Here is a 6,070-nt window from a genome sequence, read left to right on the forward strand (position 1 = left end):
AGTAGCATGCATGCAGTGTGAGAAAGAAGCTGTATCTATTTTCTTCTCTTACACATTTTAAAGGGTTTTGCATATGTTCCTTGTTTTCATAAAACTATGCAGTGATTCCCCTATAAAATGTCAGTAACCTGGAAACAAACTGTTACATGAAAGTTTGACTGTGTTCCATGATGTACACATTGTATCATAAACCCAACAAAAACACATGGCAATTTTCCCTTCCTGCACATAGGGAAAATTTCTTCTGCAGACTAGCTTCTTCAGTAATACTCACCAACATAGCACAACTTAAGGAACAAAACGCTGAGCACTCTCAGTTCTTAATGTTGAGGTGGAACTTCTTGTGAAGTCTTCAGCCACTTGAACTGTATTTTTTCCCTACAAGGTGCTTTTTCACACCTCTCATTTGGCTTTCTTGTCTTCATTCAGAGTAACAGTATTCTAGTTAATGGTGGCTTTTATTTTAAAGGAAAGAGCAATGCAAGAAAAGTAAAGCACTCCACTGATAATTTGATGATTACTAGAAAGTTGCTCTGCAAAGATCATTTCTGTGTCATAACGAAGCTGATATCTTCTCTCTATACCCAACCAACCAGCTGTTGGCAATCATGCCAAAAACCAAACCAAAACCTGAAATGGGTTTTCTATTACCTGCACTTCCATGTTCTACTGTGACCCAAGAGTTATGGCAATGGCTCTCTTTAGCAAGTACCCACTGCTGCTTGTGGGATGCTGCCGAAGCTCCAGCAGGGCCACAGCAGGATGCAAGCTCTAGCAGGTTTGTGCTACGGCATATTTGAAAGCTTCTAGTCTTTTCTGTAAAGAGCTATATGAAGAAGTTTGTTAAGTTTGGTTGACTTTTGATCTATATTCTAAGTGGTTTTTTTCCCTGAAGGAAAGGATAACGTGATTAGTGTGTTTCTGTATTAGGATGCTTCCACTCCCTCCTTTTGAATTTTAGGGCATCTTTTATGCTTGTATTCTCAATATATACATACAGAGGCCATAATATTTGACCTTTGGAAATCCCATATTATGGCTCTGATTTATGCTGTGATGACAGACATAAGAGCTCACTGAAATCGGTGTGGCTCTGGATGGTTACTATGGTTCTTCTCTGAGCCTCGGAAGGATCTGCTTCTATGTTAATATCTAAGAAGAAACAAAGGAAATTGGAATTCATGTTTTATAAAGAATCAATGTAATTTTCATGTTCCTACCTCACTCCCCATCATCCTAAAATGCAAAGAAAGCTAACCCCTTAAAATGTCAAGTGTCAGTGGAGATTTATGTTAAAAATTAAAATATATATTTTTTTCCACTGCTGTGAATACTGTTTTAATGGCACTGGAGAGATGTGCTGTTGCAGACAGGTGCTCCTGTAGATTTAAATACTATGTCAATCACACCTGCTCTAAACAGGATTAAGAGGTAGACAGCTTTCATCAAAGGCCAGATGAACCCCTCCCAATTTAGATCAACTCCACTGCAATTAAACAGTGTTAGTGTTAGGCCTTCACAATTGTCAGTACCTGGTTGTTAGCAGCAATTGATAGTTATTCTACAGAATTTCTTTAGGTTTTAGAAAATGCTTTAAATGAAAGCGTAGAGGAAAACACAGCACTTGGAAAAAGGAGGAGAGGGTGTAGGTAGTTACAGTACTGAACTGCAGAAGAGCTGTATTTCATAGTAACTGTGCTGCTGTTTGTTCTTGGAAAAATCACTTATTGTTCTCTTATCCCTGTACTGCTCTGAAGAATCTACAAAAAAAAACATTAAGAAAACAAATTCAAGGAAGCAGTGGAACGTGAATTCAAGAGCAGAATGTGATTGCACAAGGAGATTCTACACTGAACTGAAACATTCATGTTTTGGATCATTGAGAACAAATGAAGTACAATACTGGTCTGTTCCCTTTCTATTCTTATGTCTCCGTTTTGTTTTACTTTCCTTAGCTTAGATTTTTTTTCCTTTTTGGAGTCCTGCAGGGAGGAAAAAGGAGCCTTTGTTTTAAAAAGTCTGAGACCAACAGTGGCCCATTGATCATAATTAAGTCTAAAATAATACGCTTTTGCTGACCTGTTTGTATTGAATCCAAAAAATTTTATGTTATACCTGCTGTAGTCTTGGTCTGCCCCCAGATTCAGTTGCTTGTTCCTGAGCTTCTGGTTCTGGGGCATTAGCTTTAAAAGCCTAAATAAACCTGTGTGTTTTCAGGACTGCATGTGAAAACACCTCCTTTTTTGTATAAGAACAAATCTATCATAATCAGATGTTGTCTTTTGTCATGTACTCTCTTTTCTTTGACAGACAGCTGTCCCCATAACAGCCATCTCTGTTGTCAATAACTTCCTCAGATCATGAAATGTCACACAGGATTGCAGTAGTTCTCATAGTAATGCTGGGAGGTTGCATAAAATTTTTAAGTAATCTTGCCGTGATGTGCTTGGACCCAATTCAGAGCTTTCTGAAGTCTGTATGAAACTCTGCTGATTTCAACAATCATTCATCTCTTCAGGGGCTGCTTCTGACCTTCTGCATTCAAGTTTTTAACATGACAAACTACAGAGGCTTCACCCTGTGGCTCTTGGTAGTCTAGTACGCTCTAATCAGTCAATATGCTTAGTCAGAGCAAATATGCTTCAGGAAAATAGTGGAGAGATTCACAAAAAATATGTCTTGGCATCATTATCCTATGAATGGGGAGTGTTAGGTGCCTTGGACATGCTTCTATCTGTTCTCAGCCTGGGTCTTTACAGACACCCACAACACACACGCAGGCATAGTCCCATCCAGCTCCTAAGAATGCATGCTCAGGTTAAAAGCCCTTCAAAGGTCACCCAATACCTGTCTCCCAGACTGCTCATTTGACTCACCAGCTGGTGTGATTTGGAGTTCATTATCAGATCAGATGCACAGACATAGAATAGAGAATCACACAGAAGGTAGTTAAAAACTGGAATTTAAAAAGAGGATAGGACAGACAGTGGCAATTAGCCATGGGGCTCAGTCACACAAACATACTGACCAGCAGCCTGCTTACATGCAGATGGCCTTTTTTTATATCCTTGCTCCAACACACCTCAATCTTTTTAGCTCTTCCCTGATCTGCCTTTGTTCCTCCCTTCCTTGTCTTTGGCCTTTTCCCTAAACATCTTACAGTAATCCTGTATCATTGTAATAGTCTCCTAATCAATCACAGTGTTTCCCTCTCAGACACTTTCTTGTAAATCCTGCTCTCCTTTATGCAATAGTCCCCTTAGGTTGTACAGCCTACCAGAGGGTTTTGATTGTTGAATTTCTCAGTAGGTTTTGCGCCAGGGAAACAGCTTTGGTAGTCTTAGGGACAGTTGACTCAGATGAACCCAGTTTTCTGGATCTTTGTGTTTATTTTGAATAGCTACACTGATCACAAATCTGTCTATTCTGCATTATTTACTCCCTTCAGAGCTGCTTATTCAATACCATTATCATTAAAAATCTTATTTGGCCCAACCAGATGAATTGGAATAGGGTGAGAATCCACTTAGTGCATTCCACAGCAACCCATCCTGCAGCATGCATTGAGTCCTCAAGCAGAGATTATACTTTACAGTTTTGACTGTTGTGTGTTTTAGGGCATCTGAGAACACAAGCTTGGTACTGACTTGCTACTGAGGATAGCCTTCAGATTCTGTACAAGTATATGCTATGGTTTAATCCATCAGCTTTTTTATTTCATATAGAGCTGTGCCTGTGTGTTTCCTTGCCTGGGAAAAATCTTCAAATATGTTGTGTTTTTTTCTTCTTTTTTTTTCTTGAGAAGTGACAACATCTGTGCAGGTTATGGTGGAGTGGCAGCCAAGCCCTCACAGGCTGGCCCAGGCAGATGCCCAGCAGGAGCCCCTCCAGCTGTACAGCTCACAGGTGGGCCTGCGCCTATCTCCAGGGCAGCGGGATGCTGCTCCATACAGATCTGAGCCCATCTGCAGGGCAGTGGGATGCTGGTCCTTGTGCCTGTTCACAAGCACAAGTCTGCAGATCAGGCTGTGCAGTGCCGAACAACTACTGCACAAAAGGCTGCAGAAAAGAGGGTGCTATGTTGCAAACACGAGACGCACAGCCTTGGACATTCAGGAAAATGTCTACTGCATGAATCTCATGTTCAGTACAAGAAACTTGTCTGGTCTGCGTGAGGGTGTGGGTGTAGAGGGATGGGTACACAAACAGGTCTGTGTGAGGGTTATTTGGTTTTTGAACATTGAAATCATTGCCCAAGCATAACGTATCATTGGACAACAAGTTGGTGGTAAAGCCGAAGGAAAGGTTCCCTTTGGCAGGGAATAACCACTGTCTCCGCATGTATGTCTCCTCCGATGCTGGGGTGAGAAAGGAGCCGGGAGCTGCCCGCGGAGCGCTGCCGGTGCCGCGCTCTGCGGTTCACATTCGTTCGCAACTACTGCCATCCAGAGCTCGGGGAGCGAAACTGCTCTGCCAGGCTCAGGGTTGAGTCTATTGCAAAACTTGGACTCTTGACCTCGGTGAATTGTTGTGGTTTTTTTTTTGCTTTCCTGCAATGGGGTTTTTATTACATTTTGTATGGGGAGAACCTGTAATTTTTTGATGCTATCCTGCCAGCCACCCAAGACTCAAGGATTTCCCGGGCAAAATCAAACCTCAGGAGATAGCGGCTTTGCCTACTCGTGCAGCCTGAAAGTTCACCCACAGCCTGTCCTCACAGTCATATTCCAGGTTTTCTGTACCAGATCTGCTCATTGCCATATAATTTTTTTTCCTCTCTTTGTTTCTTTTTGTCAGGGTTTTATGAAACATTAAGAAACAATAGGGAATGAAATACTTTTCCACATGTGATCTTCACATAGGTCATTGGGGTTTTTTTGCATGATCATGTATCTAGGCAAAATCGTTTTCTTCTTCAAATCTTTGTCTGCATAGAGGAATAAAGTGTTACCTTACTACTAACCTAAAATGAAAGTCTATGTTTAAGATGGCAAAATACTTTTATCTCAGGATTGGTGGATCATAGAATCACGGAATCGTTGAATGTTATGGGATTGAAAGTGTAGGAAGTAAATAGGACGGTTTTATTACAAGCAGGGGTTTCCATGGCTGCTGGGGCACTTGGAAGCCATTTTGTTTAAAGGACTGGGGAACTATTTTGTGGTCAGGGACTAGTAGACTGCTTGTGATTCTGCTTAAAGTTGCTTATTGCTGCTGCCTACTTGCTGCTACATACAGTTCTGCTTGGGGTTGCCTATTGCTCTGCTTATAGTTCTGCCTGCTTACTGCTACTTATTGTTACTTATTGTTCTGTTTGCTTTACAGTTGGAAGGCGAGCAGGGAAGACTGTAGGGTGGTGAGACCAGCCTGGACTCACTGCCAGGGAACCATGTGGCCGTGGCAGGGACACAACCTGGTAGGTGGATGAAGACAATCAATGGGCTGCACCAGAAAGCGAAGATTACCTTTTAAGAAAAAAAAAGAGCAAGGCCTAGCATGGGAGGAACGAGGGAGTGGTTGTGCAAATCGAAAGGTCTTAAAAGGGCTCATCCCTCCCAGTCAGGTGTGCTCGAACCTGGTCACGAGTTCAGTGCAGCCAGCGCACTGTTAATAAAGCTCTTTGTTTCACTTTATTTGGCCATCTTCTAAATTTTAATTAGAGATATTTCTCACAAAAGGGACCTTAAAGATCATCCTGTCCCAGCTCACCCTGCCATGGGCATGGACATCTCCCACTAGAAAAGGTTGCTCAAGGCCTTACATGTTCTGGCCTTGAGCACTGCCAGGGATGGGACATCCACCACCTCCATAGGCAACTTGTTCCAGTGCCTCACCACCCTCACAGTAAAGACTTTCTTCCTTAAACTGATGTTGTTATGTTCATTGAAGGGGAAGCATCACGGGAGAGTCATTGCTTAAATAAACGGTTTATTTTGTAAAGCCACTTGGTTTGCACAACGCCACAGCAGTGCACACTGGGAGCTGGCAGGGCACCTCACGCCTGAGGCTGTGCAGCTGCAGGGATGCCACTGAGGGCTCACTCCCGCCAGGCAATGCCTGACCTCAAGGG

General features: G+C 42.4%; 1 long non-coding RNA gene across 1 annotated transcript; it reads left to right on the top strand.

The window, feature by feature from the left end:
- Window positions 1-321: 321 nt before the first annotated feature.
- On the top strand, window positions 322-5,633 carry LOC116791320. The gene is made up of 2 exons (XR_004358692.1): window positions 322-3,681; window positions 5,326-5,633. It is a non-coding gene; the product is annotated as an uncharacterized LOC116791320 (long non-coding RNA).
- Window positions 5,634-6,070: the final 437 nt, after the last annotated feature.

The sequence above is a fragment of the Chiroxiphia lanceolata genome, chromosome 9 (genome assembly GCF_009829145.1).
Source record: "Chiroxiphia lanceolata isolate bChiLan1 chromosome 9, bChiLan1.pri, whole genome shotgun sequence".
NCBI classification, from domain to species: Eukaryota; Metazoa; Chordata; class Aves; order Passeriformes; family Pipridae; genus Chiroxiphia; species Chiroxiphia lanceolata.